The sequence below is a fragment of the Adiantum capillus-veneris genome, chromosome 29 (genome assembly GCF_014529385.1).
Source record: "Adiantum capillus-veneris isolate H3 chromosome 29, ASM1452938v2, whole genome shotgun sequence".
In the NCBI taxonomy this organism is placed as follows: domain Eukaryota; kingdom Viridiplantae; phylum Streptophyta; class Polypodiopsida; order Polypodiales; family Pteridaceae; genus Adiantum; species Adiantum capillus-veneris.
The window spans coordinates 12,328,612-12,350,543 of NC_140959.1; positions in this window are offsets into that span (position 1 = coordinate 12,328,612).

Sequence of the window (21,932 nt, forward strand, 5' to 3'; positions counted from 1 at the left end):
AAAGGTTTCCCACATCCGATGTAGCAAGCAAGAACCTCAATAATATAAATGTCATCCAAGGGATGTAGCTGACGTGACTAGGTCATGAAGGCGCACCAAGGGGTTGTCAATACCTTTTCAAACAATCACTACGATCAACTAGTCATTAAACATTCTACACTGCCAAAATCTTGGAGCACTTCCTACTACACTTCAACTTATCATAACCTGGACACCTTAACTCGAAACAACACAAAACTCAACAAGACTATTGCCCTAACCTAAGGGACACTCCTATACAATAATAACCCGATTCTGCACACTTGCAATAATTGTGATTATTGCGTGACAGGAAAATGATAGTTGTCGATTTTGATTGTGAATGGCCTTTACAAGTCCGTCTACTTGAGGGAATTCTTGAAGCAAAGGTTTTTTTAATTTTCTACCCACGAAATGCGCAATCCTCCCATCTTGATAACCGCAAGGCATCTCGCTACCACGAGGATAAAAAGAAGAGATGCTAACCATGGGAATATCTCGCTAACCGTGAGTTCCATCAAACAATTATTTCAACATAATCAAATTAACCCAAACATCATTCATCAAGCAATCCTTTCAAGAGTGTCTCATCAAACACTTCTTTCTAAACATAATCAATTCATATGCATGCTTGTTTCTTGTGATTGAATCACATTTCATAGTCCGTTTATGGGAATTCCTAGGCTTACACACTAAGTCATGTGCATGACGATGCATAATTATAATTTTGATTATTGTATTCATACGAGATTTGATTACATCTTGCGTTGGATGTTGGTTTGCATCCGCTTCCTCGAGAGTCGCTTCCTCCGTTTGCAGGTTGGTTGGTGCAAAAGACACTTTCTTCGACACCTTCCTTGGCGGCGGCGGAGCATGAGCGTCCGTAGAACTTCGTGTAGCTCATTTAGGGGCCAGCGGCGGGCTGATGTGTGAGAGTGGAGAGAAGATGTGTGAAGGATTTATGCACGTAGAAGTCGTTTACGTCGCGAAGGAGAGAGCTTCCGCTTCTCTACTTACCAAGGAATTGATGAGAGAGAGGGATTCAATAAACGAAGGACAAGTGAGGTGATGGAGATGGAGATGAAGAGAGCTTGGGAGAGAGAGCACTCTAGCTTCAATGGAGAGCTTCGGTCTCTGAGTATGAGAGCTTCAGCCTCTTGTGTCGTGAGAGTGAGGGGGAGGGGCCTTTATATAGGCTCCCAAGGTGAGAAACAAATTCAAGGCAAGTTCGGCCCTTTTTTTTTTACCACGTAAGTGCGTGGACGCGAATCCAAATGCAGCTTTTTAAGATACTCCTAATTAAAAGTGTCCCATGCTTAGTTTAGAGAAAGAGAGAGAGGACTCTATTCTTGTCTCTTTGCTTTTTCACAAAGTGCTCTTCTCTTCTCTAAATTAGACCAAGGCTTATCCAGCTCTCCCTTGGTCAACCCTTATCCCAAACCCTAGTCTAACCGAATTAATTTGAATGCCCATAATAATTTATTGATCCCAAAGTAAACAAGTCACCGTTATTAATGATTTTGGAGTCCAATTGACATGCCAAAAAATCTTAGAGGGCGTCTTAAAACTAAAACAAGCCATCGGAACACATTACTTAGGCTAAATAGCCTCTGTATCATGTCACACCATAATTACGGACTTTTAAGAAGTCTCTTTCTTCGCTTAATTTACCGTAGAACGGTATTCAAGTTTTGAGCCGTTACAATCCTCTATAGCTCAACCAAAATGCGAACTTGAAAAACTTTAGAAAAGCAATTGAATAATTTTCTTCATAAAAGTTGGGCATGTTACAATAGCTAACATATGCGGCCTTGAGGTCAGCCACTTTTACACCAAACAATGATGATTTGTATGTGAAGAATCCCATGTAGAATGCTTCCTCAAAAGCTTGCATATAATATGCAGGCAAAAACATGAGCCGCACAAAGAATCCATGAAGGATTACATCTTCTGGCTGCTTGTTGAGGTTGTATGCCAAGCCTTGGTGCCTTTCAAGAAGCCGATCCATGGGGGGTATCATTACACTCAGCCTTGTGGTAGACCTAGATGCAGGCTAACAACATCTTGCAAATCTTCTTGAGCATCACACAAGCTAGATCTAGTAGCCCTCAAGCATCATCTTCACTGCTTTGCCAAGGGTCTCTACCATGTACTTCTCATCTATGACATGTCTTGCAGCTACTGGTGGTGGTAGTCTTGGAAAGTTCAGTCAACGGTCCTATGTCGCTGCACTAGAAACTCATGTGCCTTCCAACTTCTCTCTCTGGGAATCGGGCACATAGAGACATCCTCTCTGATTTGCTTTGGCGCTTTGACTAGATGCACCAAGTACTATGGGTACTTCTTTAACCATGCCCTCTGCCACTTGGATTGGCTATCAATGATTCTTTTTCTGGTATTCCCATCTGTGATGTCTCCTTCCATGACCTGATCCTTCTCTTCTTGCTCAATTTTCTCTTTCAGCTTCAAGCACTCATACTTGATAAGTAAGAGACAAGGTCCATTGTGTGAGAAGTGTAACATTGAAAGTATATTCTTTGAATCCCCAAATTGGACAAGGTTAAGCTGTCTTTGATACTCTGGATCAGATGATGCAAATTTCTTAATCTTTTCAATGATTGGGTTGTTGAGTATAGATATGAGGCTAAAAAAGGGTTTTCACCGAGTGAATTTGCTACCGTTTTCTTTTCCGAGACGATAGATAATATCAAAGTGAAATTATTGCAAAATTTCTACCCATCGTCTTTGTCGCATATTCAAAGTTGCTTGGGTAGAAATCCACTTTAAGCTCTTATGGTCGGTTATAAGTCAAAACTTCCATCCCAATAAGTAGTGTGCCCACAGCTTCAGAGAGTGAATGACTACCAATAGTTCAAGGTCATGGGTAGGATAGTTTTATTTCATGAACCTTAAGCTTACATGAAGTGAAAGATATTGGTCTGCCTTCTTGAATTAATACTCCTCCAACTGCTATTCCACTAGCATCAATAACACCTTCAAAGATCTGGCTAAAAACTGGTAGCTTTAGGCACGATGTTGTAGTCACATACTGCTTAAGTTGGTCAAATATTTCTTGCTGTAGTGGTCCCCATCTTATCTTCACTCCTTTCTTCAAAAGATCGGTCAAGGGTGAAGCAATCACTACATAATACTTTATTAAGACTCTATACCATCCCATGATTCCCAAGAATCCTCTAAGCTCACTTTAATTAGATGGTTGAGGCCATTCAACAATGTCTTGAACTTTAGCAGGGTCCACTGAGATTCCTTCATGCGAAACGATAAATCCCAAACACTCAATCCTTGGAGTGAAAAATGAGGACTTGCTCATCTTTGCATATAGCTTGTGTTCTTGAAGAATATCCAACACCTTTATTAGGTGGTCTTCATGTTCTTATTCATCCTTTGAGTAAATAAGAATATCATCAAAGAATACGAGCACAAAGTCAACTAGGTACGGCCTAAAAATATCTTGCATCAATCTATTAAATGTAGCCGGAGCATTAGTCAGACCAAATGACATTACTATAAACTCAAAATGTCCATATCGAGTGTTGAAAGCTGTCTTTGGAATATCTAATTCCTTTATTCTGGTTTGATGATAACCAGATCTTAAATCTATATGTGATAAGACCTTAGAACCATGTAGCATGTCCAACAATTCATCGATACATGGGATAGGATAGTTGTTCTTAACTGTTACCTGATTTAGTCCTCTGTAATCAATGCAGAGTCGTGAAGTTCCATCTTTCTTTTTTGAAAGAGTACTGGAGCTCCCCAACTTGATTTACTTGATCTAATAAATCCTTGTTCTCTAAGTTGAAGAAGTTGTTCTTTTAATTCAATGGACTCAAGTAGCACCATTTTATAAGGTCTCTTAGACACTGGCTCACTTCCTGAAAGAATATCTATCATGATCAATATCTTGATTTGGATAATGAGAGGTGACATCTTCAAGGAAGACATCTGAATATTCATGAGGCCAAGAGGGTTTTGTAACGCTTAATTTTGAATCCATCTTGTTCATCTTGACCACAAATATTTGTTGTCCGGTCCTCATACCTTTGAGTATATGGTTGGCTTTAACTAATTGAATGTTTGGAATCCCATTCTTTCCTGTACTTAGACTTTTTTTGCTTGACTATCTCTAAAGTTCATATAGGCCACAGTGGATGCTAGCATTATTCCTAGAGAACCTTAATTCATCCCAAGAATTCCATCATACATCCCATTGGTAAGGTTCTAAAGAGAGCTGAAGTAGCATGTACTCCTAGTTCAAAGTCAAGGATTCCCACCATAGAATATCATGATACCACAGTTTTTCCATTAGCCAATTCTACTGTCATGGGTTTAGCTTGTTTTTTTATTCAAGTTCAACTTTTGTAAGCATTTTGAGAATAGAAAAGAATGCGTACTACCACAATCGTTGAGGAGGTTAAAAGGTTCACCTTGATGTGTTGCTGGTGTTTGAATAATGGAAAATTGTATTTGGGCTCCAGGGTGGTCAATAGCTGCATAAATTCCTGCTCTCTCTTCTTCTTCACCAAGGGTAGTCTCTCCTAAGCCTTCATGTGCATGGGCATTCCTACCTTGACCTCTTCGAAAGGCTCTCGCTGCTCTTCCTTGTCCTCTACCTTGTCCACACACCTCGTCCATTGTTATGTCCAAAAGGGCAGTGTCTTTGATCTACTTCCGTAGTTGCTGCTGCTCTATGAGTCATACATGGACATTTGTTTCGATAATTTCCCAACTCTCCACATTCAAAGCATCAAACATCCAAGAATGAAGGATTTTTAACATTAGCAGTGTAAGCTCTTTGTGGTTGTCCATTATTGTTTTGAAACCTTATTCGATGTCTCGCTCCATTAAAACTTTGATTTTGTTCAACTCTTCTTCTAATCCCTTGCTCCTTCATTAAGGGCTTAGGTCATAGTAAAGCATCTTGCATAGTAGTAGGTTTCATGGCTTCTAATTGTGAGCTGATTGGTTCTCTTAAACCTTGAAAGAAACTGGCTACCTGCCGCTCTATGGTCATTGGTGGAGCATAACACCAAAGCCTTACAAAGTTTGAGTAGTACTCTTCCGAGGTTAAACTGTAGTGCTACAAGCAAAAGAACTCATTCATCTTCAACGCTCTGTGTGCATCTTTTCTTCACTACCTGTTTAATTTCTCTCCAACTCTAGGAGTTCTCCAATACTCCCATGTCACGACAATGTTGTTTCCACCATAATTTCCCTTCACCAGAGAGACAAAACATCCCTAGCATCGCTTGATTTGCAAGTGCAGTCTTTGCAGCCAAGAAGTAATCATCCATAGCTTCGATCCATACTTCTGCATCCTTCTCAATATCAATACCCTATCTTCTAAAAGAAGATGGTTGCATTTGTTTCAATAATAACTTCTTCTCTTGAATTTCTGTATAGATAGCATCGTTCTGAGGGTTTTCCATTATATGAGTTATTTGAGGGTTCTGAGTATACGCATATATTAATGTTTAATTATAATAACCCAAAGCACTAAGGTATTTTCTAGACTTATACTTATCCAGTCCACTAACGGTTCAATCACATGACTTTACCAATCATGAATTACCCAGTCTACTTAAAACTTGACTTATCCAGTTCTGACTTATTCAGTCCGTCAAAACTCAATCACATGACTTAACCAATCATGACTTACCTAGCCCATAAGAACTCAATCACGTGACTTAACCAGTCATACTTTTATTTTTTTGAATAAAAACAACTCAATCAAATGACTTAACTAGTCAACAATCTTTGAAGCAAAACATTACTAATCATAAACTCATTAAAAAGCCATATAGGGGTCTACAAAAGATCTCTCCATGAGAATATATGATAGAGGTTTCAACCATAGCTGTAATACACATCAATTGACGTGTCGTAATACCTCCGTGAATTAGGTAATAAGTATAGAAAACCATATATGCAATGGATCTAGATTTAACTAATAAAGCCTTTCCTAAGACTCTCATACCAATTGTGAGGTTCCCAACCCTAAGAAGATTGGGTCAACTTGATAGATGGCCTTCCTCTATTCTCATTTTCTATTGACGACACCATACTTTGTTTCCACAAAGTAGAGATACGAGCAACAAAAGAGAGGAAGTCCTCTATCCATCATGTTCGTGGCTATAAGGGTCATACACCACAAGCCAGGTCGATAAATCAAAGATTCTAGTGAAAATTACTTCCTAACATAAAGATGAAATCTCATTGGCATATTTAGAATACATAAACAACACCTTTTTCCCCACATTTAAGAGGCATAGCCGCCATCCATAAACCATAAATATGATATCAGACTTAGTCTAAACTAACTAGTAATCTTGTGAAAAGTACCCGACTAATCAAGTCCATAGCTTTTAGGGGCACGTAGATCTGGGACATCTCGACTCTTGGCACAATGAGTCTCTAATTTCACTTCTCTTAATAAGAGGAAGTGGAGAGTTTTTTTTACTAATTGAGACCACCCATCCTTGACTCGAAACCTAAGACAACCCCCACTTTCCACCCCATACTCACACTTTTTAGTTTGTTTTCTAATTACTACCACATTGTTTTTACATATACAAACAATGTTCTTTTCTTAGTTCTAGGCATAGGTTATTTCATTTAGCCTTTCAAACATCACCAAAACGTTTCTTTCTCAAACATGGTCTAATAAAGACAATCCTATAATTCAACAAAAATGAATCTTTCAATTATTTTTAAGAGTTTTTCGCTACCCGTAGACTTTCTCTGTTTAACCAATAGAGCCTTTGCAAAGTATTTTACTTATTTGCTAGCCGTGAAATGTGCATACTTTCCCAGTCGCTAACCACAAGGGAATATCTCACTAATCGCAAGGCATAGTACTAACTGCAAGTGACAAAAAGAGAGTTGAGAACCTCAGCTTATTCTTCCCTAACCATCAAGTTACCTCCCTAGCCGCGAGTTCCATCTGGAAACAAAATATTCTTTCAGAAATCGTTTTCTTTAAGTGATTTCTCAAACCTAATTAACTAACTTTTAATATCAAACAGAGACAGTTTATCCAACAGTAACCATAAATCAAACAATCCTTTCTCTACCTATGAAATCATATGCTTGTTTCTTGTGATATAATCATGTTTCTTGGAGAGTTTAAGGGAATTCCTATGCTTGACTTATCCGTCATCATGTATAAGGGATGCAGAATTATAAATTTATCTTACTGGATTAGTCGCACGTTTGACTACATCTCATGGTTGAGGTTGAACGGCTTCGACTTCTTCCGCAACCAATACCTCCGCTTGGCTTCCAAGAAAAGAGCTCCAAACTAAACTCCTCCTCTCTTTCTTTCCTAAAAGTACTCCTCCTACTCCTCTTCTAAAACTACTCCTCCTTTTCTAAAGTTGCTCTCTCTTTCCTAAAAGGTCAACGCTTATCTTTAGTCATCACAGTCTTGAGGCTTAAGTTTCCCATCAACCTAATGTTTTCAAGTGAATAAGGGTCATAAATAATAGTTCTAGAGTCCGATTTTCGATTTGATCGTTCCATTAGAATGCTCTTTGACTTAATAAAATGCAAACCTTAAATATTTGCAAAGTAAATAAAATACTTTTATTGAAAAATGTTGGGTACATTACATTAATCATTTGATCTTTAAGACCATCTAGAGTAGCAAGGGAAGTTTGTAATTGTATTTTCAATGTTTTCTACCCTATGTACTATCATCTTGTGCTACTCATGGGATGGCACATCTTACTCTTCCCCCATGTCCTCTATCCCATACATATTTTGGTCTTGATTCTTGTCATTCTCAATTTCGTTTTTTTTTTTTGTTCCTTTTTTATTATGTAGGTTTTAAAAGAAGAAGTCACTTAAGAACTTTTTAAAAGATGGTAAAAATCAAGCTTATGAAGGTATGCACAAATGTACATAACACTCCCTGAAGCGTGCCAAAAATGGCTATAACGAAGAGTATCGATAGCACAGCTTCCACACTTGTTGCTTGGATTGGTGAGGTCTAGAGAATAGCTGGGCTTCCTTGTACTATAAACAAGGCACCCTCAAACACACGTTATTTCTCCACTTTAAGTTGTTTGACTCGCTTGGCTAGCTACGAGCTAATCAATTGCTTTTGAAAATGGTCTATTGCTCAAATGGCTTCTCTCAAGACAAAAGGAGCAAGTATAATATTAGCTACTTCGATTGCCTAGCCTGATTCTCAAAAACATGGGAAGCCTTCCTTACAAAAATCCTATGTGCATAATATTATGCATAACTAGACGGCTTATGCCAGCTAGTGTTACAATGGATACCAAGCAATGATGCCAAGTGCATAGTAAGGACTACAAAGGGGCCATGCAATAGGTCACATGGAAAGTAGCCTACTATGGCAAGGGAGGTGGTCAATGAGTAGGGTTTCACACATAACAAGGGTTCTGACTAGCACAACTAGATACAAATGGCCAATAAATGGATACGTTGCTGAGAGAGTCGCACATTGCCGTTGTGAGCGGGATGAAAACACACACAACGCCTATGTAATGACCTGACACACACTCTTGGGATGATACACACACACACACACTATGGGGAACCACTCGGCTTACACAACCCACCTGGCCGAGACAGGGAACACACCGATGGCGTGAGAGGAGAGAGACTACTCATTTACCCACTCCACACAGACACACACACACACACACACACACATCCAAAATAATCAGCTCAAAAGAGGATAATTTCTAATGTTTAGATACAATTGAGCTTGGGCCAACACCAATGGGGCAAACAACTCACACAATATGGGTAAAATATGCCAAATACAATCACAAATTGGAGCAGACGTTTCGCTCGAAGGAGAAACTTACACAACCAAAAAAATAGAAAAACAATGAGAAATTTGGCAAATGGACAGTGCCATTGCGTCCGAAACGGCCCAAAACCCAGTCTACAATGTCAAAGTGCTTAAATCCGACCTTGGATGAGCAGTTTATGGCCAAAGTAGACTCCAAAAACAACAAAAACTCACTTACGGTTGTTCCTCCTCTTCTCTCCATGTTTTTTTTGGTCTTCTCTTAGGTTTTTCATTTCCCACACTTAGCTTTATTACTTTGGCACCTTTGGCCTTTTAGTTGACATCAAACGGACCCCGAACATGCCAAAAACTGGCCACGCGTGCAGAGTTGTCACCTTGCTGCATCCATCCGCACACCTGGCACTCAACTTTTTCCAATAATGCATCCCGCAACCACGTGAAGTGGGCCCAAAAGATGGTCCTCATGATGATCTTTTTGCATAATTATCACTTATCCATGTGCAAATATTGACCCCATTCGACCTCCTAACGCCACTAGATGCCATCTGACGCACCTGCTTACCTCATGTCATCGGCCCGCGGATAGCTTCCTCGAGAAGTTTTACGCACTACCAACTCCTCATTATTATGAAAAAACACAATGATATTGGTGACGATGAAAATCGATTCACTATGTACATGTGCTATCCTACATGTACACATGTGGGCCCCACGTAACCACCTGGCTCTGGAAAATGGGCAATCCTTTATTCGATGCACCATGCATGGGTATGTACATATGCACAATCCCTTGCTCCAAAAAACTCCTTATATGATTTGCCCATCCCCTAGCATGCTAGATCATTCATGATCAAGAGTAGCAAAAAGAGATATGAGACTCGCAGCGGCACGAGTCTCCTCATCCCTCACATACATTACTTGTTCCCACAGACAGCTCATCTTGCTCCACATCATCAATCTAGCATGATACAATTTAAGACGCAATCCATTTACCCTTGACTTATGTAAAATCCCATCCAGGTTAGCCAACTGATATGTACCATTTGGAAAACACTCCACTACCTTGAAAGGGCCTTCCCACTTAACTTGAAACTTCTTTTTGGAAGGTGTTGTCCATCTTACTGTTGTAGCACAAAACCAAGTCGTGCTTCTTGATACCCTTAATGTTGACCTTTTCATTTATCTTTGCCAAAGCCTTATCTTGCATCTGCCCATAATTTTCCAATGCACTCATCCTATCCAGCTGAACCTCTTCTAACTGAAAGAGCCTCTCTTTGAATGCATCACTCACTCGGTGGCCCAAGCAACTTCTCTAGCATCTTGACCACAGCAACTCTACTTCCACAGGCAATAGTGCTTCCTTTCCATCCACCAAATGAAATGGAGTAAACCCTGTACTTGTCTTCAGCGAAGTACGATAAGCCTATAATGCACTAAGCAATTCCAAATCCCAATTCTTTCCTTGGTGCTCTGTCACTTTTGAAAGAATTTGTACCAACTCACCATTGAATCTTTCATTTAATCCATTACACTGTGGATAGTAAGGAGTGGTATGCTAGTGCCTAATCTTCATCTTCACCCATAAAAAGTCTAGCAGTTTAGCTTCATCTTCATCCTGGCCCCTTATCTGAAAGTAGCTCCAATGGCACCCCAAACTTGCAACATATTTTATCATACACAAATTTTTCCACATCCTTTGCACTGATCTATTTTACTGCTATAGCCTCTGCCCATCTAGAGAGATAGTCCACTGCAGTCAAAATATAGCTTTTGCCCCTGCTTGTGATAGGTAACGGGCCTATTGCATCAATCCCCCACTTTTCAAACAAATGCCATAATGGTTTTCGTAACTCTGGCTTCAACACTCTCTTCCTAAATTCTTGACACCTATTGCAAGACCTACACCAATGGTGAACATCCTTGTGCAAACTAGGCCAGACATACCCTTCTTGCAACATCTTATGCAAGGTGATCTTTAGAGCAAAATGGCCGCCACATGTGCCTTCATGATTCTCTTCCAACACTCTATAAAGTTCCTCCTGCCAAGGTACATGTCTCTGTTGAGATGTAGAGAGAAAGAGAGAGAGAGACGAGACAAGAGACACACCATATACGCTCCCAAATACTGATTCATATTGAGGACAAGATACAAATATATAGGTGAGACCAAGTTGAGTAGAGTGAGCCATATATAGCTCCAACACCCCCACTCAAACAAAGGTCTCTAGCTTTGGATGAAAAAAACCCTTGGGGAGTTCAAGGGAAAAAACCCAAGCCCCTATACAATGTGAAAATATGAACCAGCGAGGATGATGTGAAAGTGAATTATGCATCTATGTACAAATATTCAAGTGACTTAGAGATCACAATGTGCAAATGTGGAGTGTGCATAGTGCATGGTACCTAAAAGATTACAATGTCATATGTACAAAGCTATTACAATAGCAAAGAAGCTAATCTAGAAAGAGTGAGGCCGAAGCAACTCCAAGCTCCGAGCGCAAGAGGATGAAACGTGACTCGTTGAGGCCTTTGGTCAAAATGTCTGCAATCATCTAGTCACTTGGACAGTGTTCAACCATAATGGTTCCTTTGCGTACTTCATACCTGACATAATGATAATGGACAACAATGTGCTTTGACTTATTATGTTGAACATAGTCTTTTGCAAGACTAATAGCACTTTGGTTGTCACACCTTAAGGGTGTGCCATTTGTCGAATCCAAATCAACTCACGAGCTGCAAGTGATGCCGCAACATATTCTGACTCAGTCGTAGAAACTGCTTTGGACATGAATTGCACGCAAAACTACCAATTCATTGATGTTGGGGTAGATACAACAATGGTAGGAAGAATATCTTCTACTCACACTCACTCAAACTAGCTCAAGCTTTTCTATGCACCAAGGTGATGGTGAATAGAAAGCTTACTCTCTCTTTACAACCAAGATAGAACTGGCGTGTGGTACGCTCAATCTAGTGTGCAATGGTATAGTGCTGTCTTTTACAAGGACGAATGGGTTCTATTTATAGGTTTTAGAAGCCTTGATTAGGATTAAACCTAATCAATTTTATTAGGAAAGATCAAGGATTATGAATTTTTATGAATTTCAAATGAGAATGGGGGTTGATAGTGTGGGTGCATTTTTACAAGAGAAGTTAGTTGTTAGTGGTAATAATCACTAGAATTGTTAGTGATACATTTACAATGGGTAGGATGAGTTTATTTGATGAAGGAAGAGGGGTGAATTAAAAGAGAATCATTGAGATGGTGAAGCTTTGAAGAAGCTTGAACTCACCCTTGTGTAGATTGTGGAAAAAATGACTGCTGGTCTTCTTCGCTTCTTTACGCCGCCGCCACGGTTGACCACCACGATGAAAAGAGTATTTGTTGATAAAAAATCATCAATTTTCAGAAGTTATCATGGTTAAGATGCTGAATTTTAGATATTTTTAAGAGAGGTAAATGAAATTGTAACATAGAAGCAATAGAGAGAGACATGGAGAGGGTGTATGTATGTAGAGGTTCATAAAAGAACTATAGGGATGAGAGATAAGGGTAATGGTGAAGAGGGTGGGAGAAGCCATGGAAATTTTAGGTTTGAGTGAGGGAAGGAGAGGGAGGGATGTGTAAGAGTGAGTAGGTGTGTGGAAGGGTGAGAGAAGACTAAGGGCTTCTTGTGAGAAAAGTGGGTAGATTGGGGTCCACTCAAAAAGTCATAGCTCACCGCTGGTAGCTCCAAAACTCATGAAAAAATTTGAGGTGATTATTCAGAGCGTGGGCTACATTTTCTCTTTTGACCACCGCTCCAAATTCAGCGTGGAGATAGGTGCCAAAATTCTCACCAAAAAGCCTGTTTTTTATGCCTACAAAAGTCTTTTAGTGACCCTCTCCTTTGTTGAATTTGTACAATGCATCCAAGAGTGAGCCCCTCCTTTGTCATATTATAATACAAAGCATCCAAGTTGCCCTTGACCCATGCATGGAGGAGGATTATTGGTGAATAAAGAAATATATACATGGTGGGACTAGTGTATGGACTATCATGGACTTTAGCTCAATGAGCACATGGTGTTAGAATAATGAGTAAAAATAATAAAAAAAATATGGAGGAGTTATGGATATGGAAAGATATTGGAATCATATGATATGGTCCCTCCTTGAATTATTTTGGGTGAAAGAGGAAAAGGTATGCAAGTAAATAATATAATAAAAGTAACCAATGAGTAGAAATCAATTTTTGTTTTCACGAGGGTGAGGGTGAAAATGTGGGAGTGATTTGTATAAAGGAAAAATATGAGGTTAGAGTATGTACATATTGGCAAAAAATATAATTATGGTGTAAGAGGATGAAAGAAGGTATACATAGGTTTAATAAAACACACACCTAAGTAGAAATATTTATATAAAATACCAAAATAATAATAAAAAATCCTTATATTTATGCCATATATACAATGAAATATTTACACACAAAGAGGCCATAATATACTTTTATTTTTTATTTTTTTTATTTTTTGGCACAACTAGCCCAGTGACTAGCTAGCTGAGGGTTTTTAAGAAGATACAGGAAAAGCCCCCTAACTCACACACGCCTATGTACAGTGAAATGGGAGGGATAGCCATAGCGTTTGGGTGAATTTGGTAGGGTGGAGTAACTTACTATGGCAATTATGGAGAGCCGAAAAACGGCTATCAACAGCTGTATTTATTCAGAATCATCGAAGAAGGTAGAGATCCACATATATCGAGATTTCTTCTGAAAGTTTGCAATAAGGTACTTCCATACGTCGTGGGAAGTAGGCAGTTCATACATATCAAGCAGAACGAAATCAGTAAGAGCAGAAGGAATATACCAACGAGCTGCTTTATCACGTCGTTGCCAATCCGTATAGGCAACATCCCAATCTTCAAATATAGGTCCTTCAGTGATAAGCACGTTATCATTATCCGTATCAACAGGCTGAGGCGGACAAACACGATTTCCAAGAACAACATTGGAGAGTTCATCACCTTCAAGAATTAACAACATCTTTGCTTTCCAGTCTGGAAAACCTTGACCTTGAAAAAGAGGAACAGAACGTTGGCCCGAAGGAAAGCCGTTGATGAGAATATTCATAGCTATATCTTGTTGTGAGAAGACGTATAAGATAAGATCGCAGAATCTGCACACCATATATGGTGAAGGCCGCAATTGAGAATGAGAGAGATATAAGGACCGCGTTCTGTCAACGATAAACGTAAGAAGGATGCTCAAGGAACGTCCAAAGATGTGTGAGACGTCACCCAAAAAAGGCAGGGTAAAGGAGACGTTAAAAATAAAAGAGTCCTCAAAATAGAGTGGCGTGAGACACAAGATGGACGGCCACAATACGAATAGCAAAAAGCTAAATCTTCTCGAAAAAGTTAACGCCAAAATAAGAAAAATGATCGCGGACGCTTCACGAAGAAGTAGGACGAAGAAAGCTGCGTCAAGCTCAATTGCAGTAAAAACAACATAACTTTCTGGTGCGAACTTCGATTGACCCAAACCTAGAACTCAAATCGAAGAGATCGAGGAGATTGTCAAGTTTTGGATGAACAAGTTTTTCCGTTTCTCCAAATTTTGAGCAGAACAGCAAGAAAAATTGAGATGAAGTTCAGGGTGTCATCAACAAGAAAACGTAATCAACGATTAGATTGATTAGAAATAAACGCCACATAAAACACTAATCATATTCTTCTTAACACAAAACAACCACACTTAACAAGAATCAATGCTCAAAAATGAAATTTGTAGCAATTTTGAATCTTACATGCAAATCGCATACACATACTGTTTTGTCACCATGAATTGAATAGGTGCGTGATCATTACCGCTCTGATACCATGTTGAGATGTAGAGACAAAGAGAGAGAGACGAGACAAGAGACACACCATATACGCTCCCAAAGACTGATTCATATTGAGGACAAGATACAAATATATAGGTGAGACCAAGTTGAGTAGAGTGAGCCATATATAGCTCCAACAGTCTCAACACAAGATCAACCCCTTTCATGTATAAGACATCACCAATCAATTTGTACCTAGATGTTCTACGCATAAAACCATACTTCTTAGACTTCTGAATGTCCTTCGGAATGATTCCTGTTAGCAAAAACTCCTCTTCTTGAACCAAACTTTCCCGGCCATGATAAAGTAGTAAATTGGTCCTCAACACAAATAGCTCCCCAATCATGTTTTGAGTTGCTTCATGTGCCTCTCCATTTAAAGAACGTTCAATGTGTTTGATGCTCCATGATTCAAACTTTTTGAACACGCCTTTAATTCTGAAACACATTTCCTTCAATGAGGTGTTCTTGCTCTTACACACACCCAACACTTGCTTCACAACTAACAAGGCATCACCTTTTATGCTCACCTTCTAATCCCATGCTTCAAACAAATGTGTAATCCGGCTTCAAAAGTAGCATATTCAGCCTCATTGTTACTATGCGCATCCAATTTTAACCCTCTCTTGCATACTAGCTTCCCCTCTCGATCATAAATTGCTACACCCTCTGAAGCTGCATCATGGATCTTTCTGTATGAGCCATCAAAGAACAACACATGTGCATTGCTGATATGTGGCACTTCTTCAACTACCTTTCTCACCACCTCTTCCTTAACAAGGAGGAGATTCTCCTTGTAAGTCAGCAAATCAACTAGTGTAGCTCCTGTACTGTCTTCCACTAAAAAAGAGAACTCAAACTCTTGCAGCTCAATTACCCATTTCTTCACCACATTTGACATGTTAGTGCCATTAATTAACTGTGGCAAAAAGGCATAACTCGTCAAGAAAACAAAAGGTCGTGGTAGCAAGTAATGACGAAATCATAGACAAGCAAATACTACACTAGCCATCACTAGCTCTACTTCAGAGAACTTTCTCTCCGCTACTAACTTCACTCGGCTTGCACAATACACTGGCCTCATATAATGGCTGCCCTTTCCCTTTTGCAATAGCATGGCTTCAATGGCATCATCCCCTACTGATGGATTTACATAAAACACTTACTCCCAATCAAGAGCCTGCATGGCTGACAACCCCCCTAACACCTCTTTCACCTCTTGAAACACTTCTTAACACTTGTCATCCCATTGCAATGGATCATGCTTTGCCACTTGTTGTAATGGATAAATAAGCTGAGAAGACAATGGAATAAACCGCGCCATGTACTTCACTTTGTGTATAAAAGCTGCCAATTGCTTTGGACTCATAGGTGATGGAAGAAGAATAGTAGACTTAACCTTGTCTAGATCAGCCTCAATGTCATTTTCTTACACCATATGGCCCAATAACTTCACCCTTGGTTGTGCTAAATGACATATCTTTGGATTTAGTTGTCCTCCACATTCATCATATTGAGCCAATACCATCTGCAACTTCTCGTGGTGTTCAGCTCTACTGTTGTAGACACAGAAGTCATCCATAAAAGCTTTACCACAACTACCAATGAATGGTGCCAGTACCCAATTTGCTCTTTCTTGATAGAAAGATGGTCCATTTGACAACCCAAATGGAAATCCCGTGTAGCAATAGGAGCCCCATGGCGTAATGAAAGTTGTCTTTGGTCGGTCTTTAAGAGCAATCTTCAATTGAAAATAGCCTGACAAACCATCACACACACATTGTACCTCTTATAACCTACCACATTGAATCCAAATTATAATCAATGAATGGAAGAGGATATGGGTTCTTCTTAGTGGATGCATTTAAGGACTTAAAATATACAAAAATCCTCCACTTCCCATCCTTCTTTGGGATGACTACTACTGGACTCACCCATTCTGTGGTCTCCACAGGGACTATGAACCCTGCCTTCAATAACTTGTCCACCTCTTCCCTCAAGGCTTCCATTTTCTCTTGACCCATTCTTCTTAGCCTTTGTCGCACTGGCTTAGCACCTTATTTCAGCTCTATATGCATCTCTTCTCCTTTGAACCCTCTGATCTCTTCATATGAAGTAATGAACAAATCAGGAAAACTAGCCAGCATATGCAAATATATCTCCTTCTCTATAGTTGAGAGGTCTCCACACTGATCATTTGTGTCATAAATTCCTGCTTCTTTGAAAATTCAACCTTGGTTTGCATCAGCCCTTCAATCACTTCATAAGGCCCTTCCCTTTCATCTTCAACCTCATTTGCAAATGCAACTAAACCAGGCTCCTGGATTTCTTTGTCCATTAAAAGAAATGCAACATCAGCATCCTCATCACTGCTGGTAGTACTATCACTATCCTCATGAGTCACTGTGGAATACTCTTCATCAGTTGACTCATCTTCATCTTCATAAAGATCAAACTCAATCTTAGAGGTGGATCAGCCACACGCAACTCCTCTTCAAATGCTTTGGACCAAACTCGTGCATCATTCTTCAAACAAATATGAAGAAGACGTAACATCTCTGCCGAATCATGAATCTAGTTGCTAATGCAGGCGTCTTCCACATCTTCATCACTTCTTCCATGAAACTCTGGATAAGAGAAAGCATGGCTACCCAAGTTATGATGCTTTGAGAACCCCTTCCAACACACGTGCAAGAACCCAAAAATTTTGACTGACTCAATCCCTAGCAACTTCAATAGAGCTTGTCTTTAAATAAGGACAAACACATGCACATCAAAATTTGTCATAGTTAATCATCGGAATTACAACAGGCAAAGGGAATTCCAGTGTCTCTCTTAATCTTCCTAGCCCGAACATAAAGACTATGCGCTGCTTGAAAAAATCTTCATGGACACATGAACATTTATTTGGATTCTTTGTGTTAAATAAAAAGGAGTGAATTGAGGTCCGTTTTGATCATCCATCAAAGCCAACCATGCAGCTCCCAAGAAGGCACACCTGACTTATCCTCTGATTTTGCCAAAATTTCAGCAGCATAACAACATAAATGGCTTAAAAGACAAAAAATACCAGCCATCACAACTTGGGAAAATTTTGGCAGAGTTTTCTCGGAAGTAGAGCAGTAAGAACCCAAAATATAGACTTTATGTGTATGCATAAATTTGCCAACAATAGAACCCGAGCAACAAGTAGGAATAACTAGTACATAGCCTATGGCGAGGTCACGAAAAGGGTGCTCCAGCCAACTGTATCACCGAAAGGATCTCACATTTGAGAATCCTCCAGCTCAATAAAACCTCACGCTATCGACCCTCTCACGAAAGCTTATGCAAACCTCGTATAGTCAAGTCTCAGAAATGAGTATCTTCCATACCAAGTCTCAGAAATGGCCGGGACTGCCAAATAAAACCAAGTATGGCTCCACAAAGGCATACAATGGCAGTTTCCACAAGTAACGTACAATACTAGTAGACAATGCGCTCAAACATGCACCAAATGATGCATACCCACGTCAACTACAAGTGACTCCCACTTGCCAGTATATCACTCTACTCTAGCTACCTGTACCTATGTGAAACACCTATACCTATACCTGTCCCTGTAACCTGTAACCTGTAATCTACAATCTGTAATTCCGAAGCTGAAGGTACTCGAAGAAGATCCTCAGTGGGGGCGCCAAAAGAATGTGAGAGGGATGAGAAAAAACACAATGCCTCTATAATGACCCAACAGACACTCTTGGGATGATACACACACACACACACACTATGGGGCACCACCCGACTTACACAACCCACCTGGCCGAGACACGGAACACACCGATGGAGCGAGAGGAGAGAGACTACCCATTTACCCACCCCACACAGAGACACAGACACATACACATCCAAAAATCTCAGCTCAAAAGAGAATATTTTTTTATGTTTAGATAGAATTGATCTTGGGCCAACACCAATGGGGCAAATAGCTCACACAATATGGGTAAAATATGCCAAATACAATCACAAATTGAAGCAGAAGCTTTGCTCATAGGAAAAACTTACACAACCAAAACAACAGAAAAATAGTGAGCAATTTGGCAAAATGGACAGTGCCACCGACCGCGTCTGGAACGGCCCAAAACCCTATTCTACAATGTCAAAGTGCTCAAATCCGACCTTGCATGAGTAGTTTATGGCCAAAATAGGCTCCAAAAAAAGCAAAAACTCACTTGCGACTCTTCCTCCTCTTCTCTCTCTCTCCACGTTTTTTTCGGTCTTCTCTCAGGTTTTTCAGTTCCCACACTTAGCTTTATTACTTTGGCACCTTTGGCCTTTTAGTTGAACTCAAACGGACCGCGAACATGCCAAAAACTGGCTACGTAGTGCATAGTTGTCACCCTGTTGCATCCATCCGCACACCTAGCACTCAACTTTTTTCAATAATCCATCCCGCAACCACGTGAAGTGGCCCCAAAAGATGGTCCTCATGATGATATTTTTGCATAATTATCACAAGAAAATAGCCACGTTGTGTCCGTACTTATCCACGTGTAAAGATTGACCCCAATCGACCTCTTGACGCCACTAGATGCCATCTGACGCATCTGCTTACCTCATGTCATCGGCCTGCGGATAGCTTCCTCAAGAAGTGCACTACCAACTCCTCGTTATTATGAAAAAACACACTGATACTGGTGACGATGAAAATCGATGCACTATGTACATGCTATCCTACCTATACACATGTGGGCCCCACATAACCACCTGGCTCTAGAAAATGGGCAATCCTTTATTCGATGCACCATGCATGGGTATGTACATATGTGCAATACATTGCTCCAAAAAGCTCCTGACACCGTCAAAGCTTGGAAGTAGCTAGCATGGCTAAAAAACAACGTAGCTGAGAACATGTGTGATTTACTGATCTAATACTAATATTACAACACAGCTATGGCGTGATTGATCGAGCTATGTTCTTAAGCTACACACACACCCGAGAGATTACATAGTGCCCCTTCATGGTCTTTGTCATCTCATGCATGCGAGTCCCTTCCCCCTTCTTGACATATGGATTTTCTACATAATTGAAAACATATGAGCTTTTTTATGGAAAGGAATATCTCATGCCTATACAAGTGAAAGTGGATGCATTGAAATTGTTGTGTAAAATGCACGGTGCAGATAAAGACAGGCTAAAGGAAACAATTTTTGATCTATAGTTGTTGCAAATGAACCAAGAGAAATCCAATGATTATCATCTTCACTCAATCTTCGATAGGCAAAGAGAAGGATGGAGAAAATGAATGATAGTTTTCCTGGGAGAGAGATCTCATGATAAACTATGATTCTAATTTGGATTTCACTTTCCAATAGAATTTGAGGGAAAAGTTATTGGGGCCATACAAAGTGAAGCATATTTCTTCAAATGGCACATACGATGCAAAGAAACTATCTGGTAAACCTTTTCGCTATTAATTAAAGAAATATTTTTCAAGGAAAGTGGCTCCACAGCAAAGAGACTCTAAGCTGAGCATAAATGCTCAATCTAGAGAGTGGGAAATGATAATAAGATACTATTGGCATGTACATTATAGGTATGAGAGATTCCTTTCCATAAATTATGTAGAAAATCCATATGCATTTCTATAAACCCACATACACCTATTTAAGTCTAGGTACCACACTTCGAGATGCTCTCTAGTATGATTTAACATCTTTAGTATTTGTCAATTGCAATTTTCAACTAATCCATTGCATTGTGTGTAGTAAGGGGAAGAATGCGTGTATGAAATCTTTCATTTCTCCATAAGAGCGTCAACATCTTTTCTCTAAACTTTCAAAGGCAATAAAAAATGAAAAGTGATAGGAGTTGATTGTCATTTATATTTGACAATTTGTACATCCCCTCCCCCTCTCACCCTCACGGAATGTATATACACATTACATACATTGATGGTCCCTTTCGTGTGGTCTTCATATAAGGGTACCCTACCCACACTGCAAGGACATCCTACCCACACTACACATGGCCGACGGGCACCCGTAATCATGAAAGACTTATTTTCTTACAATTAATACTATTTTCTCCTTAATAGATTCCCAATGTAAAAACTTTTTTAACCAATTACAAAGACAACAAATCCAAATTATCAAACTTGTATGCTAATATTTTTGAGAGAGAGAGAGAGAGAGAGAGAGAGAGAGAGAGAGACATAGATAGATAGATAGATAGCTAGATTTTATTATCGTCCTCGGAGGTCAAATATGACCTATGGGACCAAAGTTACATGTGATGTAGTATGTGTATGGCTGATGAGTGACTCTTGATGCTCCAAAATTGTGGTGATGAGAGTCGCAATGGAGAGCCCACACTTTGGCTGGGAGAGGAAAGTGTGTAGGTCTAAGTTATGGCTGAAAGTGTGAGAGAAGCAAGTTCGGATGTGACCAAAAACTGAGCGCTCTAGTAGTGTGTGGTACGTAGACTCTCGAACTTGTAGTGAGCATAATGTGCACAATTGATTTGACTCTTCTCCATTGCCCCAACGCCCTATCTCTCATTGAAGGAAATGGGAGCTAAGCCGAATGGCTTTGATAGTGCGTATTTCCGACAAGGGTATAGGCTCAAGCATGTAAGTGTGAGTACGGTTTCCTCTTTCAGTGAAGAACATGGTTTTGTAGTTGGGGGAAATATGGGTGGTGTAATGTATGAAGCGTGACCCACCGGATTTCTCCCAAGTCGTATTACATTGCGTTGTAGAAAAGCTTCATTCACTTGGGAGTCAATTGAAGCATCATGTAGCAAGTGTAATGCATCCCATCTCCCAAACCACTTCTTTATGTCTTGCATTCATCCCGTGCCCAAGATCTTGCTTTTATGCATCTTTTGAACTTTTTTGCTTGCTTCCCATTCAATTGTAGAAAGTTGATGTGAGGGGTTTTGACGCATCTTTATCATGTACTCCACAACCCTTTCCATGCTCATAACCTCAATTGGAAGACATCCCGACTCAAGAAGTAGGAGCATATATGGTGTTTGTGTCTTCACTTGGAGAAAGTTTGTAAGAAAACGCTTTTGGACATTCTCAAACTCTTTCCAAGTAGACTTTGAGATGCTCCGGCCCCACACTTCAACTCCATAAAGAAGAACTGGTGTCACCAATGCATCAGAAAGATACTTCTTGAGAACCCGACACTTGATGTTTCCCGCATTACACATGTTCTCAAATGCATAATATGCTCTCTTTCTCGCTTC